Raw genomic sequence first — 22,608 nt, forward strand, 5'->3', positions numbered from 1 at the left:
CTCAAAGTCAATTCTCAAATCTTTAGAAGTTTATTGCGCATTTTAGGAGGGGGGGGGGGGGGGGGGTTCCCTAAGGAGGAGTCTAGGAGGCGGGAAAGTTCAAGACACACGATGATTTTTGCTCATTGTGGCCCAAAGAGTTCGAGGCAGCAACAATAAACAATAAAATCCTGCTTTCGCTCCAGGATCAGGCCTAAAAGCCAAATGATACACATACACGTTCGCCTGCAGACAACTGCAAGGTTTTAATCTGTCGCCAGTATCTATGATACCGAAAAACGCAGCAGTTGAGAGTGTTTCCTCGTACAATGTAAGGAAGGCGTCCAAAGAGGAAGCACTGAACTAAAAGCATTAACGTTGCTCTGCCAGGAAACAATGAAAATAAAACCTAAAGGGCAAATGAGGAGAAAGTGAAGTTGTCCTGCATCGACAAATTAACGGATTTAAAAGACAAAGATGCTCTTTTAACTCAACGCGATGTTTAAAGAACTATAACAGGCCAGTTTTTTCATTACTAGCCGATTTCGCGAATAAACCCGGGTGCGTCGACGTACTTCAGTCCCAGATCCCAGAGGCTTAGCTACAATACCATTGACTTAAAAACAACGACCACGGATCCTTTCCCGGTGCAGATGTCATGCGCTGTAACCGAGTGAAAGTAATTTTCTTAAATGCAACTTTCTCAACAATAAATTCAAATTTTGCTGCCAGAAAGAAAAATTGAATAAAAATGCCTCGGAATGGATTTTGACTATAAAGAAAAATAGGATGCAGTTATCCGTAGTGTCCCTGTAACAGTCTACGCCACACTAACAGGCAGTTGCTTAACGCATTCGAGTTCTGATGCGTTCGCGCTGGACACGTTCAATCGACTGCAGGGATACTGCTGCGGTTCAGTTCCAAAAGCACAAAAAATGAGTGGTTAACTCTGATAAAAGCGTTCACTATTGACGGCTATAGGTGATTCCGTTTAGAGACATGCAGATCAGTCAGATGTCAGGTATCTGCCCGCTTTGTGGACAATATTCAGCATTTATGTGTTACTACGTTGGAGCAATTGCCTCCTGAATCTGCAAGGTTAACCCCACTACTAGTTGCAACAGCTTCTACCTCTCAATATCTCTCAGCTCTTAAACCATATACATGTTGGGGGGTAGCTGGAACGTCTAGTTGGTCATGACTGGAGACAAATGAGTGCAGTTTTGTGCGAGAATACACGTCTTGAATATTCTTTTCCATACTTCCTTTTAAGCAAGAGCTGCCTCATCCCTCAAGCACTCTTTCAAGCTTTTAGCCACCAAAACTGAGCGTACTCGAAGTCATGGGAGATTGTACCAATAACGTCAATGACGAGTCACACTCGCCCCCCCCCCCCCCCCCCCCCCTACCCTGCGCAACTCCCACCGCCAAAGACGAGTTACGGTCGGCAGTTGCGGTGCTTGCGGCTTTCAACAATAGAGGGTGATAGTTGTCCACGAAACGTGTTTAAAGCCTGACAGCAATCTCTTTCGCCAAAATCGCTAAACAATTTGGCACTTTTGGCACGTTATTCTGGAATTAATTTGGTGCTTAACGGGTTACAGCTGGTGAACAGTCTTTCCAATGCGGGCTCGCGCGTGCTTCAAAGATTGACTGCTCTTCTGTCTTACAGCTTTTCACTTTAGGCAATTTCGGGAACTTTCTCAAGCGTGTTACTCTTTATGCGTATTACATTACATTGGGCTGCGTTGTTGGCTACTGCTGCTGATAATGATCATGATGATGATGGTGTTAAAGACGGGTTCGAGATTCAAGTACTTCTTTTCTCGTCATAAGAAAATTTCGAAGAAATAGTTTCGTCTAAATGTTCCATTCGTTATTAACACTTCCTCTTACTAGTTTGTGTTTGCAGAGCGTTTCTTTCGGCTGGTCTAAAATGGTTGACCGCTATCTCCGATCCCTAGCTGCAACCGAAAGAACGAACTACGTGAAAAGAAACATTCGCATCTTAACGTTTCGCCATAAGTTTTGAAGCGGAACATTCTTCAACTCAAACCTGAAAGGCTAACAATCGACTGCCGCTGTTTCAGCCCAGCTGTTAAAAGATGCGAGCGAAATCAGTCGTCATCGACACGACATACTCCTAGTACTAAAACTTGAAGCAAGTTCGTTTTATGACGCTAAAAACAGCTTGATAGTACCAGGGTGCTTTATCTTGCGTACGTGCTGCACTGCGCATGTCTTGTTTGCATGAAAGTCAAGAAATCGTGTTAGGAATGTGCGGCATCCGGATGCGACGAACGGGAGACTATGAGAAACAGCGTCTATCAAGATTATGTCGCATTAAAAAATGTGTCTAGTTCAAACGAAATCTAGAGGAGTGTGGTGAGGGGCTAGTTGGTACGACGTTACGGAAACAATTAATAACTGCGCAAAAAGGACGGACAAGAGAAAAGAACCACACCAGACAAGCGCTGACTAACAACTGGTTTATTGCACCAACGCCTCCTTCCTTCAAGAACAAAGCGCGTGCGCGCCAATCACAAAGACAAAAGTCATAACCATCTCGTCAAACCAAGAATCTCCAACTCCTTGCGGTAGAAGTGTATGGAAGCCTCGCTAACACATTTTTCAGGCCCTAATCTTGCGATTCCAGGGCTTCGATAATTTCACGTTCTTTCTTATCCCTCGCGCGTCCGATAACCTCAGTCCTGCCGAAAAGCTGCGTGCATTATTTGTCGTCATACTTGCACATCTTACAATGCTTGGGCAGATGCTGCCCCCGTGAATCAGCTAAGGAATTGTCATGCTCTAATAATCTAATGTTGATGCAGCGGCCAATTTGCCCGACGTACACCTTAACACAGCTCAGCGGAATCTGATGTATTACATCCGATCTACAGTGCACAAACTTGTTCCTGTGGTTAGTGCTACACTCAATCTTCTTTTGCTCATCTGGTCTAAATTTCACAAACGCGACAGCTCGCAAGGTGCCGAAAAAAGGACCTCTACGCCGAATTTGAAGTTGAATTGTTGTTGAAGGAAGCAGGCGTTGGTGCAATACACCCATGATTAGTCTGCCCTTGTCTAGTGTGGTTCTTCTCCCTTGTGCCGTCTTTTATGCACAGTTATTCATTGTTTCCATAATAGTTGAAACGAACATAGTAAACATTCAAGTGGCGTTATTCTCTGCATCCAACGTTCTCAGTGTTACGGGGACGTTGCCTCTTCCGTTCGTAAAAAACCGCGAAATATTTGCTCACTACTGCAGCAAACAGTGTCATTTACAAAAGCATGATTACTAAGGAAGTCGTTTGAAGACGGTCACATAAATTGAATTGAACCGGCGTGCGTGAAGAAACCTTCATTACCGCTGGACAGCTTTTACCTGTCATGCCGGCTTGCCGTCTTTGAAGAAACGTAACGGGTTCCTAAGAACGAAATTAAGAGACACGGCGGTGAAGTTTCTTTTTCTCTCTTAGCGGAGAGAAGTTATAACCGAGTGCCTGTGATGACACGTCCGATGAAGACCAAAGCTGGTTGAACGTTCCCCATTTGTTGTCCTCGTTTTCTGGGTTTGTCGCGCCATTCTATTGTAAAATAATAGCAGCACATGGCTGATCATTACTTGGAAGCAGCAAGTTGGTGGAAATATTCTTAGCGCCTAACGATGTGAAATCTTAAAAGAGACAATAGTTCTCAGCGCACTTACCGCAGTTGAGGCAGTCGGAATGGGCGCCAGAGGTACTGCGCAGCTCTTCAACGGGCAGGGCACCTAAAACAAGCGAGGAGGGAACACCTTGTCACATCTGCCAAGAAACATACCAGGTATTTCAGGAGACTTAAAAACTAATTTTTTTAAACGGGGGTTTTTAGGCAAAGAGAACGTTTTTGCGACATAGTAATGCCACTATTGGCCGACGTCCGGAAACAGGCGAATCGTGTTAACTAGTAAAGTTATTAACTAATTCGAATAGTCAACTTTTTAACCATTACCAAGGTACCTGATTGCAATTAAAGATTTGTAGCCGGACGTTAGTAATAGCCATGTCAGTTTCTAGAATTTTGAAACCCTGGTTACCATTGACACGATGGCTATACTAATTCGGGTCATTGATTGATTGATTGATTGATTCAATTTTATTTCTCAACATTCATACAAAGCATGCTTGTCAAAACATCTGGATCCCTAGCTAAAAGCTAGTTGGGATCCATGCAATTCAGTTTCAAAGAAAATTGCAGGCATAACTAAAATTAATTACATACATATAAAAGCTCATGAAATTAGAAATACATAAATGCGTACATACAGCAACAATATTCAGAGCACCAAGCCTCTTTTACATACGCATACAAACACACAAAAATACATGAAAAGAAAAAACGCTGGCTTCACTCATTGTTTATAATATTTCTTCAATGACTCAGGAAGAGTTTTACTATGTTTGAGTTCACTTGGAAGCTTGTTCCACAGCTTAATACCAACATGGGCCATCCTTCTTTCTCCATAGACATTTTTCGTTTTCGGAAGAAGGAAATTTCTATGAGTGGCGTTGCGAGTGCATAGTGGTGGGATACAGAATTACAAAACCGCGCTTGCGGGAGGGCACAGAGCAACATCAATCGAATCGCGACAATGCGTGAGGCTGGCTCAGTGCTTAACCCGCTCGTCTTCTCAGCTGCAGTGCCCGGATTCAACCCAACCGCGGTGGCCGCGTTTCGATGTAGGTGAAATGCAAAGGCGCCCGTGTGTTGTGCGATATCAGTGCCCGTTCACGATCCCCAGGTGGTCGAAAATATTCCGGAGCACTCCACTGGGGCACCTATTTATTCCTTTCTTCTCGCAGTCCCTCCTTTTTCCATTCCCTAACAGCGCGGTTCAGGTGTCCGCCGAGATGTCAAACAGATACCACGCCATTTTCTTTCATCAAAAACCAATTTTCATTTCGTGACGCACATACGACGTGACATTATCTGCCCCGCCAGCACATGGAGCAGCGAAGTGGCGAGGAGCGGGGAGAACTGCAGCACGGGCGGGGCTCAGTCGCAATGCTGTTCCTTGTGGGGAATTTATTTTAGGAAATTTTGGACGCAATACTAGTGGAAGGGCAATCTGCAGGTGATTTCAAGAAATATTGGGAGCCAAAAATGCTCTTCCAAACTCGTGCTAGGAAAAGGTGCGAACTAGGACTTTTTGATCTAATTAAGACATATTTTGATTGGAGAATCACCAATGAACGAACGAACGGTGTGGTCGTTAAGCCATCGAGGACTCCTTCAGCCTTGCGGGGGCTACTTTTTCCAAATTATTCCTTGTGCCCGAAAGCCTGTAGTGCGACTTGTCTTTTTATTATTCTTTGAGAATGTGGAAGAAGCTGCGGGCAGAACGGCAGTACGTTCCATGCCTGTCATCGTGTCTCCATCAGTTGCCGACTGTGACCAGTCGGGTACGCGCACTGCGCAAGCTGCGCCCTCGAATTTCCCCAGAAACTGCAAAGAAGCCCGGCCTAAGCTTCTCGCATTACCAGTCTGCTCTACGGGCAGCTTTGCATTTTCTAACAAGACGCCCCTGAAGTCGCTTTGTCCCCACTCTTTCAGCTTGAATTATTTTGTCCGCCTGAGCATCAGCCGCCGTGTGCGGACTCTTTCGATCCATTACCCGAGTCTCAACAAGCCTAATCCACTTACTCGCAAAGGATGGATCTATTCGACGAAGGAAGAGAATCAAAGAGCCTCCTGTTTCAGCCTCCTGTTTCATCCTATTCTAGCCGTGACCGCAACGCTGTCGTATTTTGATCTTCTGTTGCTCAGGCATCTCCATCGGCGAAGCATCCGCCTTCTTGAAAATGCTTAGTTCACCGCAAGAACTTTTATAACGAGCCACGAAAAATTCTGCTTCAAAATAAGCCCGCGAAAGCAGAATTCAGTTTTTGCAATGAAGCAAAATGAAAGGCATCTAAACATTCGGCTTGGCTGTGTTGTTCTGGGTTAAACAAGGAATTCCAGTAGAAACCAAGAGAGGATAGCATTTGTACGATGCAATGATCATCCCTGCTGCTGGTACTGGTGTTCATTTGCTGTTATGCTTATTTGTTGTTGTTAGCACGTGTTTCTTCTTTCTCTGAGTCATTCTTTCATCCCGTCCTCTTCAAGGTCTCATCCACTTCCAGCCTTTGCTTGTTGCACTGAGTCTTTATTCAACCGCACCACAACGGAAGGTTCGCGTTAGTACCCCGCAGGGGCTTTAAGATTCATAATGCTTGCGTCGCTTTAGTGCCTCCACTGAATTTAGTTTTTCTTCGAAGATGCCTGTACTGATGCAAGATTTGAAAAACCCGTTAAGAAAGACTCTAAAACAGCCATGAGAGTGACGTTGTTTTAGTCGACAATGTAGAATTGCAGCTCGCAAACTATTCAAGTGGAGCAAGCGGCGGAAAACGGAGAAAAAAAGAATTGAAAATTGGTTGTTGGGAAAGGAAATGGCACAGTATCTGTCCCACATCTGGGCGGACACCTGAGCCGCGCCCTAAGGGAAGAGTTAAAGGAGGGAGTGAAAGAAGAAAGGAAGAATGAGGTGCCGTAGTGGAGGGCTCCGGAATAATTTCGACCACGTGGGGATCTTTAACGTGCACTGACATCGGAGTGCATATTGCAACGGCACAAAACGAAAAAGGACGAAGAGAAGAAATTACAGTGCTAAACGCGGAACTTCAGCTGAGGTTTACTACAAGGAAAACCCCATTTATACAAATTCGTAATCACACCTGATAGACAGCAGACACCATCACGTTACACTGGCACGCGGGCACGCGTGGCACAAGTTGAATTCCTTCTTGGATAAGGATACTGAAGTAATGCTTATGCAACGGTCATTTTCTTTTGTTTTTATGCAGATAGGCTTCAAAAATTTCCCTGCTAAGCTGGGTGGGTAAGTTTTTCAGGACAATTGTGTCGCGCAACCTGGACGTGCAGTTACGGCAATGGCGACAATATTTCGCCAGTGGAAAGGGCGATTTATCTCTCTCCACACAGACCTTCATGGCCTTCCTAATGCTGCTGCATTGAAACTGAAAATACACCTTTACGGCACGGCCTGCCCATCGATGTCGTGCTTCTACTTTCGTCGGGTCACGTACCAGCGCTTTTAATCTTCTCGGTCTCATAGGTCAGGCACGTGAGGACCCGCACTTTGATGAAGTGCTAAGAGGACTGAATGCTGGCCAGCTTAAAGGCTTACGTATTAAAGACCTTATGCACTGCACAAAAATATCAAGTAGAGTGCAGGAGCATCGGAGCTGGACACACACATGGGAAACACTCTTTATGCGAGGAGATCCGACTCAAGATTCATTACAGCCACGACTATAATTTAAACATGGGTGTCTCCAAGCATTTCTTTGCACTTTAGTTAAACTGCATCTTTGCGGACGTTTTTATTTTATCCGGCCTGCGGTCGTTCATCATCATCATCATCATCAGACTTACTACATCCACTGCAGGGCAAAGGCCTCTCCCATGTATCTCCAAATAACCCTGTCTTTTGCCAGCTGCATCCACCCTTTGCCTGCAAACTTATTAATCTCATCCGCCCACCTAACCTTCTGCCGCCCCCTGCTACGCTTACTTTCTCTTAGAATCCACTCCGTTACCCTTAAGAACCAGCGGTTATCTTGCCTTCGCCTTACATGCCCTGCCCAAGCCCATTTCTTTCTCTTGATTTCGACTAGGATGTAATTAACCTGCATTTGTTCTCTCACCCACTCTGCCCGCTTCCGGTCTCTTACACGTCATATTACACTTTCACAAATGTGGGTAGGAAAAATGCCGCTTTCAAGACAAAAAATTGGTCCTAAGAGTACAAAGGAAATACAAGTATATTAGCTCCAAGAAGGAGATCTCATGCTTGTCTGGGCGTTCCAGATTATTTGATAAAAGGATTCCGTATTTTAATCCTGAATTGAGCGCCATTAATTAATTCAGTCGCCAAAAATGACAGTTTTTAAAGTCCTTATAAACATACTGCACAGAATGCTCTTCAGCCGCTAGAAAAGATTTCCATATGCATATCATACGCGCGAGTTCCATAATTTCACCACATTTTTCGAGCTATATCACTTGATAGAATTAAATGAGAGAATCAGTAAACGAAAGCAATTCAGCAAACACGACTTCGAAGGTTTATGAACATTGTCTCTACATGAGAAGAAACCGGAGCTTCGTGCCTAGCTGCACAGCCACAAAGTGGCTTAAAATTTATATAATCCTTTACATAAAATCAAGTCAACAAAATGATTCACTAAATTAGAGACCATGTTACAGGCACGTTTGTTTTGCGCACAAAAAGAAGCTGCTAAAATTTTAACGGTCATTATGGTACCAAGTTAGAATAAATAGCGAAGCAAACATTCATGACTCAAATCTGTTCAGCGGCAACCGGACGCACGTCAACGTCGAGGTCGGGTTGTAAAATTTCCATCTCCGCTATTAATAGAAAACCTCCGTCACCTGTTGAGTAACGACGCACTAAAGACAAAACTCGGCCTCGGAATCCTATCAGCTGAAGCTGCATTAAACAATTCAAAGCCGCTCTTAATTCCTTGCGAACGGGAGATTTCAGCGCGAGATTAGGTTCCAGTGTTACATATCGGATTCCTTTTTAATTTTTAGTTTTCTCCAGTGTTTGAGTTTAAACTCCATTAAAGTGCGCTCGCGCTTTAGTTGTCGAGTTTTTGGAAATGCAGTTGTCGCAACCAGCTGGGAGAAATTATGGCTGAATGCAAGTAATCGCTGTTCGCTGTTTCTAAAAGGCGACATGCAGTTACAGCGAAATTATTCTGGAAGCTGGAACCACCGCTACCGTGCTAACGGGACAGCGTACACCTGCAAGCCGGGAAGAACACCACGAAATCATCGGGATTAGTCGTTCGAATGGCTTTCAAAATATCTAAATAGAGCTGTTTGGGCTGTTAACTTCGCCAAAGACTGTACTTGACACGCCTCTGAGAATGGTTTTAGCAGACCGGGCTGTGCGAGCGACTTCTATGAAATGCTAAAAAGTATAAAAAACATCACTTTAAAGCAGCTATCGTCGTCAAGCAGTACGCGGCTTTCTTGAGATACCTATAGCCCTTTCACTAAAGCAACACAGCGTTGCAGCTTACCTCAAATTGACACAGGCTGTACCCCCTGTGGCATAGTGAAGACTCATAATTTGTGTTCTGGTCCGTCTTGTGGATTTTTTTCTTTCACTTGTTCACTCTCTTAGACATCCCAACTTCGGCCGCGCCTTGGCAATCTCAATGACCAATCAAATGCTGGTGTCGGTTTCGTGCTGTTCTCTTTGTAGCTGTGGCAGACAGTTTTGATTTGGCGAATGAGTATATTGTTCAATATGTGCTATTGGTTGTATAGATATTTAGGGAAAATTTTCACCTTCACTAGTTTTTAGCATATATATATATATATATATATATATATATATATATATATATATATATATATATATATATATATATATATATATATATATATATATATATATATAGGCTAACTTGCATTTCGCATTATGCACGAAAGATCACTTCCATTTTAGGGCCCAATATATATATATATATATATATATATATATATATATATATATATATATATATATATATATATATATATATATATATATATTGGGCGCTAAAATGGAAGTGATCTTTCGTGCGTAATGCGAAATGCAAGTTAGCCTCCTGGTTGCCGTTTCAGGAAAACAAACTGCATTATGGCATGTATAGTCGCAGAAAAGTTACCTTCCAACGATCGAAGAGGTTTTTTTTTGTTTCTCAGTATCGAAAAGCTACCTCGTCCACTTAGTCGCAGTGAAACAACACATTGTACGGCTGAGTGCTCGCATGCTGGCCGCACTGCCAGCCTCATGAGCCTCCGGGACATCAACGTTTGAGTGTAGTGAGGCCCTGCGGTAGCCCAAGGACCTGCGTGTCCTATTTCCCTTGTTTTAAATAAAGTTTTCACCACCACCACCACCTGCAGCTATTCATGACAGTGAAAGAATTCTCATTCCCTTTCTTTTCTCTGGAAGATTAACATGGGTCTCTAAGTACGTCTTTGTGCTCCTAGTGGAAATTAATTCCCACTCTTAAGCCAAAAACGGACAAAAATGAGACTAACAGCAGCACTTAGTCCTTGAGTAGAGTAACTGTCACTGTTCATTTCTTTGCCCTTAGCCTCGTAACAAGTAATGGTTGCGGCAACGCATTTGGTTCCTAGAAGGCTTAACTCCAATGCCCTTTCTACTCCCTTCTGGCTTAGAGTCCATTTGCTTTGTTCGCTCTAGATTGTCTCACGGTTTCCCTCGTCCCTTACGCAATACGACTCGTCCTGAGCCTCACGCAGCAAGCTTTGCTTCTTCTTTCGATACGTGGTCTCGTCTGTGGCGCCCCCTTTGGCCGCTCTCCGTTCCTGACGACTGCGCCTTCCTTCTCCCAGGAGAACCCTTCGCCGAACGACATGACGACAGGCGCCTCCCAACGGCGAAGTGTTTATCTGCCGCCATGGTAGTGCCGTGTCTCCTTCCCAGGACAGAGACGTACGTGCCCGGGAATCTCCGGGGGGTCACTTTCTGAAAGAAAAACGCTCCCTTGGCACCCGTGACAGCCGAGTCGATGAGGGGAGGACGCAATATGGTTGACCATTCCCAGTAGAAACAAACAGAACTGTGTCAGAAATGCGGGAAAATCTTTTCTAGTTCTCTCGTAACGACCGATTTTTGTAGTTTTGTAGTATATATCTGTAGCAGAGCAGTCTTTCTGTGGTCGGCATTACTTTTTATGGTAACTGCAGAAAGCACTGTTGTTACTAAAAAATTTCTGTTGTCACTAAAAGTTTTTGCTGAGAAACATTACAGAAAATTTGTGTGACCACAGAAGTTTTTCTGTGTTTTTTGACTGGGGTCTGCATCCAACAGCCAGACAGGAAGAGTCGTTGAGCTAGAATATGTAATTTGGAAGTACAGCCTCTGCCAAAATTAAGGAGCCCAAGGGGTTTGTTTCTAAGCCCTGTAGGGGATAACTTTCAACACCCATGGAATACCTAACTTTCGGAAGGTTACGGGGCAACTCGGCAGATTTTCCGAGCAGTTCGAGTTGACTGCCACATCGCATTCCTAACAGTCCTCTCTCTCTCAACCACAACGAACGATTTTTCAGAACACCGAGGCGAACGATTACAAAACCGCGAAAAGAGCGAACCGAACGCCAGCCCGTGTCCACTGACCCTGCTTCGTGTGACGGAGGATGAAGCCTCGAAAATTGGCAGAAAAAATTGGAGGTGACACACGAGCTCTGCCTAAAGGGTATGACGCGATAGCGTAATTGGTTAAGTCCCATATGTGCGTGATTGGTCATTCTCGACTTTACATCCGTAGACCCCTCGGTGTCCTCATACCCCTCCAGCAGCGCAGTAGTGCAGCGGTTAAGCGATGCGCCACTGCCCTGCGATGGCAAGTGCTCCCAGCGGTGGGTTTAGTGCAGTCCAGGTTACTCTTCTCGAGCTCCCAATAATTAATTTAACTGCCACCTGCCGCGGTAGGCAGTTTGCTCACTATCCAGCAGGCAGGTTGTGATGACACCACAAGGTCAGGTGACCTAGATGGTCCGTTTGCCTCCAAGGTTGCTCCCTAGAGACCACTTGCCAGAGCCATGCCCGTGATTTTTCGCTCACAGCGGGGCTTTTAGCCTTATCGCGTTAAAGCCTTCGTACGCTTGTTGAATGGCTGAAGTAACGACTGGGAAGCACGAGTCACAACAAAAAACGCCTGACAGGACATAATGCATAACTTCAAATTTTTGTGGTGAAGTGGGGATTAAGGCTTAAGCTGCGGGAGGTATTCGGGACGTCTAGGCAGAAGTGTTGCCAGTAGAAATCATCTGAGTTTAGAGCACGAAAATGGCAAAGCTTGAAATCGATTTGCGCCTGAATAAAAAGTCGCATGAATGCCAAACTTGGTAGAGCCACAGGAAGACTTAGAGTACACCTTTCATTAAAATGTGCTAACCTCGAAATAGCGCCGGAGTTGCTCTTTATTAAGAACGGGTGTTCCTCTCATCTCCCAGCGCTTTGAGGCTCAGGCGGTGCATAACAACGCAGCTTAAAAGCAAGCTCTCATACTCCGCTCTCTGTTCCTCTCCACGTCAACTTCATCATTTGCTTGTCACAGTATCTACAGCCATCTTGCGAAGTCAGCTTTAAATCAAATAACCAATTTTTTCTATAATCATGGCCTGCGGAAACCAAATGCACATATGCGACACCAAAACTGCACTGCGTAGCTCCACAGGCGGACCGAATATTAGATCTGAGCAAAGGGGCCGCTGTGCATACACTGCTCAATAATTAAAATAGCGGAATAGCAGAGTAAGAATGACGTAATAATGAGAGAAGAATCACTGCCTCACGTGACTCGAGATTTCTTGATGGCACGTCTCCATTACGCCTTTCTCGCACGGAATTGTTTTGACCCTTTCTCTTCTGTTCCTTTCTCCTCTGCTATCTATCTACCTCCCATCCTGCAATTGTCAGACCACTGTGCCAGCTATCAAATTTCATCTCTTGCGATAGGCTTTGGCAGTACTTCTTTCCTCATTTCTGCTTCGCGGACAGTGGCGAAAGACCTTTTTGATGGAACTCATCATTCTCCTCCCTTTTGTCCCGAGTTTCGTTTTGGGTCGGAGGAGGCCGCGGGCATTGCAGCACATAAGGCCATCCATGAATTACGTAAGAGAGCCTAAAATAGTGCCGAGCAGCTTAGACGTCCATGACTGGTTGTTGGGTGAAATTTTTATACTTCAATTCTCATGCATAGCCTCTCGCTTTGTGTTAACATTGTACCTCATTGCAGGCTGCTTTGCCACTTAGTTCATTCCATTTATTCATTCGGATTGAATTGTTGATGACACTGGTTGCCCTGGTACTTCAATTTTGAAAAAATTAACCCCACCTGAGCACGCTTCACCCGTGCATTGCGCCTTTTCCTCTCTATGTGATCCTATATGTAAAGATAATGTTTTCTTCCGGGAGGAATAAATGCCACTGACGTGTCGAGATTTCTGCTCTGTAGGCTGAAGAAGCACTTGGCATCGCTAGTCGAATGCTGTAGTAAGGGGCCAATAGAAACGCGAAAAAACCACCAAGACCGCTATCGGTTTGTATATAGGTCAAAATTCTAGGGAAAAACCCAATGTGGAGTAAATTGGTAATAAGGGAGTAATTACTCATTGGCATCCACCTGAACGCAGCAATACCTGAAGAGCTTTCCTTTGCAGCCGTATGGCTGCGCTCGGATGTATGGCAATGAGTAATTGCTCCCTTACCAACAATAGCTCGGAAAAAAATGGTCCACATGAAAACTTAAAACCTTCGAGAAATCATCTCAGCGTCAGAGTACGAGAAGTATTGGTTTCTACACAACTTTTTTGGCCGATAAAACACATCCAGGAACAACAAACTAAGCACGTAAAACTTCTAAACACTTAACCCTATAGACACCTTTCAAGAAAAGCCGCCTCAGCGTTACTGATCAAAATGGACGGTTTACGAGCGCACACGCGTCCCGCTTTCTTGATATAATATGCCTCAACTACTTCTCGTTCAAATATGTCTTTTCCGCTCTTGAAAAAAAATTGTTTTGTTTAATTCCGGACGACACTATTTGCAGGTTTTGCCGTAGTCTGCGAGGAAGCTTCCATGTTGTTTGCGCTTATTCCGCGTTTGTTCACTAGCATGATCATTGAAACATCGACTCGTTTTTCCTATGTAAACGATACCACAGCTTAAACGAATCTGGTATACAACTTGTAACCTGCATTTTATGAACATTTTTTTTATGTTTAATAGCGCAAACCTGTCATTTATTCTCCTTATTAGCCAAAGTTCAAATCTTTGAGAGCTTTGATGGGGCAGAAAACACAACTTGAACCTGTTATTTACTTGTGACTTTTTAATGTCATGGGAAGCTTTATGAATGTAAGCAATTACAGCCACAGAATTCTATCGTGCTTCCGAGAGTCTGTTATCATGAGCAAGCTTCAATTTCTGGAGTAACACTTCAGAGGCAGCGATAATCAAAAGGGGTGGGTAACCAGCTCCTTTCAACCGACGAATTTGGGCGCCAAAGCTCAACGATATCATGTGATGGCACGACTTTCCCAAGGAATTTTGAAGGGAATTAGCGATTAATGCTCTTTTGACGAGTGCCGAATGAGCACTGTCAAACGGTAACAGTCGTTTCTTAGATCTTGGATTTTACGGCCAGCATAGGTGATCCTTCAAAAATATCAATCTTATGTCAAAAAACTTCAGTTCGCGATTCACAGGTAGCTCCCACGTAAACGTGAGGTACTGGCTGTTATCGGTGAAGACGCATATCACCCTTGTTGCCACCGCAGCTACATGGGACTCGGGAACATTCTTCAGGATAACCAAAAAATGGTCCACATATCTAAAAATGGATACATGTGAGTTACTTAGTTGACTTTTGAGAAAATGGCGCAGAGTACAGGCGCCACAGAAGAACCTATGCATACACCTTTTTTTCTGAACAAAGAAGCTGCCTTTGTAAGATATGGCGGTCGAGCCCAAGTAGAATTTTGACAGCGCTACACAACTATCACTGCTTAATCCAGCTGCATTTTGAAAGTCAACTTCACCGTTCGGTGATGATCTTTTCTCTGACCGCACTTAGGAGTCCTTGATGAGAAAAATAAAAATAGAAATCTTCATTGCCAATGAAGAAACCATTGTACTCGGGGAAGGGCAAAACTTCCAGTTGCTGCACTACATATAATGAACTACGAACAGGGAAAGGATCATCTTTCACCAATGAAGCAAGGCGCTTTTGAAGGTAGCAACTGAAGACATGTTGCCATGTCCCTCTTTCCTTGTTCCTTTCGCGCCGTCCTGATATCAACTACAGCTTCGAATCAACTAGCCCAAACGAATGTATTTCTAAATTTATTTTCTCAAGTTTTAGTAACCTTACCAACGTCTACAGTTTAAAAAGCGATAAGCATTCAGGACCACACTTTTTTTCATGGCATACTAAGTACCGCCTCGATGACTGAAGGCATATACACGAACGGTTCGTGACGCAAGTTGAGTGACGCAAAGGATCCAGTAGCAACGCGGCGTAAAGGGGATTAGGAGAGCAGTCTGCGAAATTTGAGACATACGGGCCATTGCGTAATTAGTGCTCCAGACGAACGAAGGATTAATAGCCCCTGTGGAAGACGGCTGTCGCTTTATGGGAGAGTTGCGTCGCATGCCGCATTCATGCACGAGCTCCCATTGCTGCACTTTGGCCTTCGGACATATAACCGTGGTCGCCATGGAAACGGACGACGCAGTATAAGAAACGCCCACTTGACCCGGGTGCTTTCCTTCGTTCTTCCCTTCTTCACGGACGCCTGTTTGAGGGAAAGGCAAGGAAGCCAAATGAAAAGGGGACAGAAAGGGAGGAGGAGGAACCTCGCAAAACAGAATGTATTAGGGATGTCAGCCCGATAATGAGAGTTTGAGTAAACTTGTGAGATGACTGTCACAAATGTGCTGATCTTCGGGCCAGTTTTTTCACCACAGTTAGACACCGGCTTAGGGATGGCGACCTCTTGGGCGGCTGTTCTTTTATTAGAATAGCTACCGCAGCGCAAATTTGGACGGATGAAAAAGGGTTAAAGAAGGAAAAATCTCACGTGTGCATTCAAGTTAGGCTTAAGGAAACGAACTGTCTACCGTACTGTCGGCAGCAGTGAGACCACAGAACCGAACACAGAATCTAACAACACAATCTAACTTCCGTGTGTATTGAAAGAAGACTTCGAAACGCACGAATCTCGTTCTTTAGCCGGCTTTCACTACACCACGAGACATCTCTTTTTTTTTCTTGTAAGTTAACTGCGTACAGTTAACTTACGTAGTTGAAATCTCCGGAACGTCCAGTCTACTCCACGGATCTGGACTAGAAAATGCATAAATATGTTGTCCCCGGTTCTTCTGGAATAAAAGTTGTTAGTTCCGCGCTTCCGCCCACGTCGGCTTTTTACTTGTCCTCGGTCCTTTCCGCTGGTTCATCAAAGACCACGGAAGACCAATTAGCCCAACAGCAAGTGTTACTCAAGTCTGACACCATTTCTAAACGCATACAGGATGAGTAGTAAACAAAAACTTTTGCTGTGCGTACGTTATGTTATCAGGAGAATAAAATGTTATCGGACAATTATTTCCATCAACCTTCTCATTGACCGCAATCAGTTCGTACTGTTCGTAAACTTTCAGTCACTACTGTTCGCGTGCTTATTTATATTAAAAATCCAGAGGCAGTCAAGAAATACGACCACCTCCAAGTTTTCAATACAAACATGCACAGGAGCTGCTGTGGCTTAGTTGAATTAACTAACAGTTAGAGATTTACGTCAACAGCTTCCTTCTCTTTGTACGCCATGCGGCATATCAGATGCACTGAAACAACTTTCGCATAGACATCGTTTAGCTTTAAAAAACTGAGAAAACACGTTTAACCACTATCTTTAATGAACAGGTTTTCATATAATAGACTCAGCTTCAAAAACAGTGGCATGCAGTGCAGCGCTTCCTCTCATGTGGCCGCTTTAGCCTGCGGCGACAGACTACCAATTACCTTGAAGGTCATGAATGATCTAAAAGGTGACATTAGCAACAATTTTCCGCATGCAGGAAAGCAATACCATGCAAAGTGTAGTAAACCAAATCTATGAGAAAAAAAAAACAGATTAACTAGTTTACAAAGTATTGCTTGCAGAATAGAAGTGATAACTTTGTGATATTGAACAGCCAATGGTGAAAAAAAGCTGCAGCATTCGAGAGCTCAAGGTAAACTCGCGCTACTAAACGTTACTTCTGAACAATAACTACAGGAGTATTAATTAAGGCTGCAGCTGAGATGAGGCCAGAAGCACTGGCCAAAGTGGAAAAGGCGAACACTGTTTTTATAATACTTAATCTCTCTATTTTCGGTATAGTACGCGACACTCTATAGTACCGTGGTCATCATTTAAATCACCTATATCTCATCATTCCGCATCGTCGAGTACTTTTAAGTGGCAGTTGCAAAATGCAACTTTAAACTACTGTTTACCATTTGTTTAAATAACTAAACAAAAAGTAATCTTCCTTCCTTTTTGTGTGTTCCTATGCTAGTGCATTCCTAGTGCAGAAGTAGTTGAGTGCATATTTTTTCAAAAATTAAACACACGCCAGTTTCGAAAGACGGAAGACACAAAGCGAAAGATCCCGGACACACAAGTAGGCCTACAAACAAGTGAAAGAGCATTGGTTGTTTGCGCGGAAGAAATTATTGGTGACAGGAGATAAACATAATAGAAATATAGGGCGTTAATCATTCATTATTCCTATGTGAGCCGCTGCTCGTTCTCCGGAAGCAAGAAAGGCAGTTTCCGCTCTTAGTATGCAATTGAGGGCTTCTATTTCCTTCTGCCTTTTCACGCTTCTGCATTAGGAGTGCAACTTATACGGTAGCATTTCAAGCAGTTTTTGAGCCCCACTGTGTATTCCACTTCTTTTCGGTGTGTGTTGATTTACTTTCGTATAATTTTTAGTTAAATTTCAATTTTTATCCTATTTGTGTTCACTTTGTGTTTTTGTTCAAAGCTACGGTACCGTGGAATAGAGGCTGTACCCAGTGGTTCAGGTGTCCATGCTTCGGCTGATTTCATCCACGGCCCATGGAAACGGTCCCTGAACCCATTTGTTCAAATGATTAAATAAAGAAAATAAATTCTCACCAGCGGAGAAGAACGGAATAGCAGGTAGGCATCTCGACCTATTCAATTACTGCAGCAAGCGAACATTTCATCAAATCGCAAGCGTCTGAAAAGCTTTGAAAAACTGGCCAAAGTTAAAAACACAGAAAAGCGAAGTACCAACATTCCCACCTTCCTGGATATCGCCAGTTGCATAATGTTGAGGTTGGGGGAAGTAGATTGTTAATATTAGCCGCCAAGCTTGTTTCGGCATTAAATTTGTTTTCTCTGTAGAGCCACGCCTATTTTTTTTTTGTGGACCATCCATCCTAGTGGAACGAAGTCCTGTAGAGACTACATGTTTCCTGTAGTTATTTGTTTCCCTTAAACCGGAGCTAAACTTGCTCCCGCTACTTCCTTCACCACTGACTTTGCGGTGCCCATGGCACCCGTCGTCGTCTGGAGAATTGCCGTCTCGCTACTTTAGTTGCATGAAGATGGGGTGGTGGGGCAAAGGGCAAAGACTATTTCCCGCTCCTTCCAGCCGAGGTCTCCTTAAACTGGGAGCACGTGTCCAGTAGCGTGGCAAAGTGCATTAAACTATAGCCCGACAGAGGCCGGGGGGGGGGGCGGGGGGGGGGGGGGGTAATCTGCATTGGAGATTGGCGCAGCTATGCGTTCCTGTTTCCTTCGTGCCCAAATCCCTGTGTGTTGAATTTAAAAATAAAACGCCAGGGGTAGCGCCCGCTCGGGAGCATAACACAGCCTCCTTTGGTGTAGTGTGAGTTGCTCGGAAAGGACCGTGTTACTTTGATTAAATTTCTTCCATAACGTGAGACAAGCTAGAAAATAAACGTTAGGTTTTGGATAAGTACACGCACCTTGTAGATAAGTAAATGTGAATATATTTCACGAAGTGATGCAGGCGGTTTGCACATCTAATGATGAAAGTAATGAGCTGAGGAAATTTTGAGCGTATAGATTAAGCAATGGCGTAATAATGGTAAGATTAAAAACCGAGACTTGGCTTCAAAGTTTTGCAGGAAATGTAAGTATCTCTGCCGATTGGCGATGCCGCTGTATGTGTACGGTATACGGTTTTACAACTTCATGGTTCTTTAATCTGTTGTAATGTCAAACATAACTTATCTATTTTGATGCGTTCGCTTTACCCACGACATCTTGCAGCCTTCTCAATTCGGCGAATGTTTGAGCCCTTCAACGTAATAGTTAACTGGGATAACAAGCAATCATTTTTCATGCAAGTCGTTATTCAACTCTGAAAAAATTATCGATCTGCTGGTATCGATCGTAATCAATCTCATTTGGCCACTTCTATGCAGATTTTCGGCATGCCATTTGCATGCGCTGCAGCTTGGCGCATAAAGTGATCAATCATAGCAAGTTCAAATGCGACGAACAGAATTTCTTTGCTATTTATGCAGCCAATTGGTTTGATCGCCCGTAGTTTTGTTCTCCGTTTTTTGTGCCTCGTTTCGAAGGATTACAGAACGCTGGACCAGTCTAGAGCACCAAAGTAACTTTCCCAAAGGGGATCCCGATTGGAAATGCAAAACAGGTAATTTTGAGGTTTTATGCAATGTAATGTGAACGACATGCCCTTCAGAAGTTTTAAGAAACAAAAGAGTTGGCTAAAGTAGACCATTAGAGGTATTACCGGGTTTTAGTATGAACAACTTAAAATTGACACGACGCATAGTGAAGAACCGGGTGTTGTGAAATCATATGCAAGCAGGTTCAGTTTGAAATTCATTCTGTTAACTTTTGCACCTGTTCTATTGCCAGAAGCATGCTCATCAAAGTTAAAGTTATTTGCTGGGAATTGCATGTGTTGTTAGCTTCGAGTCCCCTTGAATTATCTAAAGTTTGACTAAAGCACAATCACACACAGCAAAGAATGCATCGGATTACCGTCTTCAACATGACACCAAGGTACGCCCTGAGCTCAATAACTGCCGGTTGTGCTAAGCTGCTGTAGTAGAGTGCAGTGATATCTCAACGTGAGGAAAATTATCTGGCATAAAGAAGCCAACTAGCACTGATCGCCATTTCAGCGCAGCTTGTGAGCGAGTAAAGAATGCAACAAAGCACATGCTCTACTAACAACGAACTAATCTAGTTAAAAGTAGTTCATGATCGATGATAAGCAGAAAATTGAAATTCTTCACTAGTTGCATTGACTCAGGGTTTGTAGCCAGTATTTCTTATGGGAGTGAAGCGCTTAATTCATCAGTATTGTTGGCCTCACCAAGCAACCTTTTGCTATGAACCTAATGCACGCGACCACCTAGAGAAGCGTTACCGATTATTGACTCCAGATGTTTTTAGCACATGTATGACATCCAACAGCCCAAAGTTTTGAATTTGAGTTGAGAGGCAGTTGTTAATTATTCGGGCACATCTGTAGGGGTGTTGTGCAGGCCCCATACACTCATCTTAAGTTTCGCCATTTCGGAACACTGCTCAGGGGTACGCAACGCGATCAACAATTATTCTTGGCTTCAGATCAAGTGGCGCACAAGTAGGCTTGCACTGTACACACGCGGAAACGCTACTCCTTAGTCATGTGCTGCGTCCCAGTGCTGTTTCCTTAGAGGAGCTTAAACCGCGCAACCCAACTGTTCCTTAACACTCGGTCTTGTCACCAGACCTGAACGCTGAAAGTCCTTTCCGCACTACCCAGTTTGAGACTAAGCACTGCAAAGCGAGCCGAATTTTGCAACGATCGTTAACCCACGCTGCTGAGTACAGCAATTTGCGCTCCTCTGTTCGTTGAGTCAAACCGGTCGCCACGCAAGGCCGCTTCCAGAGCAAGCCCAAGTGTTTCGCCAAGCGGGCGGACGTTACGCTAAGGCCATGTAAGAACCTGCGATTAAACTCAGAGATAATAGATATGGTTCCATCCTATTGTATGTCGCTCTTACAGGAGTCTTACAGCAAACGGGGCTTTCAGGAGGAATTTCTTCATGCGTTCCAAGCTTAGAAAATACGCCCTTCTGTTGATGTTGCTGATTTAACTTCTGCCAAAGGGCAGCTGGCCGAGGGGTGCGCGGAATTGCCCTCCAAGGCCAACTTAAACGGCTCCTTCCCTCAGGCGCTTCCCCGCCTCCACGCCTACGAGCTCTTTCGCTGTTGGCTAATTAATAATCGGGACCACCTCGATGAAATCCCTTGGCAGCGAACGATAAGCTTGTTTCGAAAACCCATCTTCAAAGAGCAGTGCTAAGTTAGATATACCCTTTAAGCAACGTCGCTCTTTCCTTCTGCAAAGTAGCGGGGAAAATAATGACGTGTAAGCGGGTTCAAGCCGGCAGAAGATGCACAACAACGTGAAAACAAACCTTAAAACAGAAAAAAATGCGAGGACTTTAGTAATGTGATACGTCGAAAGAGAGGAGATTTAGCAGCTTTCGCAGTTTTTCATCCTGGTGTTTTGGAAACTGGTGGTAGAAAAAACACCTCCTCCTTTCCTTTTGCTTTTTGAATAACGCGAGGACTTGCCAAAGTAGCGGAAAACTGATGGCTGTCTGAAAACCCATCTTTTAACGCGACAGCGTTAAGGAGTTCGTGTCGCAGAAAAGCCGGTGTCGTCGGCGTCTTTGGCCGTGAGCGAAAAATGGCGCATCTCGGTGGACACCTGAACCGCGCCGTACGGGAAGTGATTTTCCTTTTCTTACGGCGCGGTACAGGTGTCAAGCGAGAACTGTGAGAGAGGCGTCATTTCCTTTCCTTAAAGCCAATTTTCATTTCCATTTCCTTCTCTTACGGCCCGGTTCGGGTGTACACCGAGATATTATTCCTTTCCTTACATTATCCGGGCAAGGGGTCGCACCGAAGTACGATGGCGTTCCGTGGTTTCCTTGGCAATGCTACAACACGCTGTCGCGTCCTGCTCTTAAAGGCGAAGCTTAAGCGTCCTCCACATTTTTAAGATTTCAAATCTACTTTTAAATATAGATGGCGCGTTTCGCCGGAACTCTCAGCATACACTTCTATCTAGTCTTCGTTTCCTTAAAAGGGCGCTCTTTTGCAATGATGTGAATACTAAGCCGAAGCCAACTATGGGGGGTTCGCCGTCGAGTGGCAATTCAACAAACATTATCGTCATCGTCGCCATCGTCGTCCAGCAGCAGCAGCAGCAGCGGCAGTGGCGGTGGCGGCAGCAGCAACCACCATTGTCCCCTAACTACGTTCACTACAGAACAAAGAGCTCTCCTATGTCCGTAAAAGAAACCTTGACCTATACACTATATTTCAAAACATGACTAAAAATTACGATAAAAATAGTCGCCTCAAAGTGACCATAGTCATACAAACAAGTGGTAAAATACCACTCACGATGGGTGCCAGACAGGAAGGCCTTGTGTCTCTACTATTCACCGGGTATTTGCAGCTGGCATTCAGAAAATTGGATTGGGAAGAGTTGCGAAATATATGTTACGTTTATGAGGGTTTAATGTCCCAAAGTGACTCAGGCTATGAGGGACGCCGTAGTGACGGGCTCCGGAAATTTTGACCACCTGGGGTTCTGTAACGTGCACTGACACCCCACAGCACATGGACCTTTAGAATTATGCCGCCATCGAATTTCGACCGCCGCGGCCGGTATTGAACCCGTGTCTTTTAAGCAGCATCCGAGTGCCATAACCGCTGAGCCACCGCGAAATGTGTGTTATGAAGAATGCCTTAGAAATCCACCGATTTGCTGATGACATTGTCGTGCTAAGTAAACCCAGGAGGTGCATTGCGCAACACGACTGAAGACCTAGATGGACAAAGTAGAATATTGGGTTTAAATTAATGGGAAGAAAAC

The 22,608-nt window shown here is 44.3% G+C and overlaps 1 protein-coding gene across 4 annotated transcripts in view; it reads right to left on the minus strand.

The window, feature by feature from the left end:
* Positions 1-22,608, minus strand: part of LOC144109941 (inaD-like protein) — a 472,911-nt gene that overhangs the window by 390,337 nt on the left and 59,966 nt on the right. For all 4 annotated transcript variants that reach the window (XM_077642714.1, XM_077642718.1, XM_077642715.1 and 1 more), the window contains exon 2: positions 3,692-3,754. The gene's annotated coding sequence lies outside the window, so the exon portion shown is untranslated. The remainder of the gene's footprint in view (positions 1-3,691; positions 3,755-22,608) is intronic.

The sequence above is a fragment of the Amblyomma americanum genome, chromosome 11 (assembly GCF_052857255.1).
Source record: "Amblyomma americanum isolate KBUSLIRL-KWMA chromosome 11, ASM5285725v1, whole genome shotgun sequence".
Lineage (NCBI taxonomy): Eukaryota > Metazoa > Arthropoda > Arachnida > Ixodida > Ixodidae > Amblyomma > Amblyomma americanum.